Source organism: Sinocyclocheilus grahami, unplaced genomic scaffold (genome assembly GCF_001515645.1).
Source record: "Sinocyclocheilus grahami isolate Dianchi unplaced genomic scaffold, SAMN03320097.WGS_v1.1 scaffold471.1, whole genome shotgun sequence".
Taxonomy (NCBI): Eukaryota; Metazoa; Chordata; class Actinopteri; order Cypriniformes; family Cyprinidae; genus Sinocyclocheilus; species Sinocyclocheilus grahami.
The window spans coordinates 305194-306577 of record NW_015505650.1 but is presented as its reverse complement, the minus strand read 5'-3'; the positions used below and the strand labels follow the sequence as shown (position 1 = coordinate 306577).

General features: G+C 40.0%; 1 protein-coding gene across 1 annotated transcript in view; it reads left to right on the top strand.

Moving 5' to 3' along the window:
• Nucleotides 1-954: 954 nt before the first annotated feature.
• Nucleotides 955-1384, top strand: part of LOC107553351 (ribonuclease P protein subunit p25-like) — a 1368-nt gene continuing 938 nt past the window's right edge. Inside the window, exon 1 of the mRNA XM_016235552.1 lies at nucleotides 955-1384. This exon is cut by the window's right edge and continues 938 nt beyond it. The gene's annotated coding sequence lies outside the window, so the exon portion shown is untranslated.

Below are 1384 nucleotides of genomic sequence, written 5' to 3'. Positions count from 1 at the left end.
GAAAAAGATAGATGTTGCCAAATAACTCATGTGTGCGCAGGTGATAAAAATCCATTTTGCATTTCATCCTCGAGTGAAGAGACGCCGATGAACGGCCGTCCCAGAATTCCTCCTGTATAAAGACCATTAACATCACATTATGCAGATGGTAACAGCCAAATGCATGTCGAGGGCTAAAGGCCAACCGCAGCACATTTAGCAGTCTGACTTTCGTCTGCCCTGAGAAGGGTGTTTTCAATTAGATTCCAGCTAATTTCATTCACACCTTCATTCACCTGCTGGAAATGTGTCTTTCTGAGCCCAAGTGCATGGCTCTGTGTTCCAGAACTGTGCTTTAATCGTCAGCGTTCTTCAATATACATTTTTTTTTATTCATTTATTTATTCATTTTTTGATTATATATTAAAACTCCCAAAAATACACAACATATGTTTTGAATAAATGTTCTATTAAATATAAATATATTTCTATTATAGTGCATGTTATTTCTCTCTCTCACTCACTCACTCACTCACTCAGTCACTCAATCTCTCTCTCTATATATGTATATAATCAACTTTTTACATATGTTTTATTTGATAAAACAAGCATGTATTTTTTCTTGTTACTCAGGTCAATGGATTAAAATTTAGATCAGTAACTAAATTGAAGATGCAATAAGTGTACATCAGTGGATGTTTTTCAGGAGGAGAGGGTTCATTTGTATTTTGTGCATTTGTGATTTAACACAGTGCATTCGCCCAATTTCAACAGAAGAAAGTCTTTCCCTTCCTAAAAGGCCTGTTTGTTTAATAATACTGTTCATTTGGGATTTGAGGTTACTGTTGCTTTAAGAAGGCTGACCTTCTCTCTCTCTCTCTCCCTCTCTCTCTCTCTCTCTCTCTCTCTCTCTCTCGTTCATCCCCTCACCAGCATTTATGAGGCAGCACGAGTGCCGGCCGAGAAACAGAGAGATCCCGGCTCCGCCGGCACGTGGAGGAAGACGAGAAACAGAAAAGGACAACGAAGGAGAGGAAGATGCATTCTGGTGAGCGAGTACACAGGGCAATGGGACAGAGCGGAGGTCTGGAAAACCCAAGACAAGAGCTGGATCTTTAACTGGATCGTCCCACAGAAGTACAGTAAGTGTGCTGTCCGAAGCCCAGAACACCTCGGAGGAACTGCCCCTTCATTTCCAGAAGTTCAAATCTAAGAGAAAAAGTTTACCAGGCTGATTGGATGCTGTTTTTAAAGAGACACGTGGGCAATTCACACCCTTTTAGCTTTGCATATCTATGTTTTTTGGTTTATATTGTCTGTTTATGAAGTCATGAGTTTAGTTTCCGTGTTCTTCTGGTTCAAGCGATTCAGACACTAATTACAAATGCTATTGTGCAATTGCATG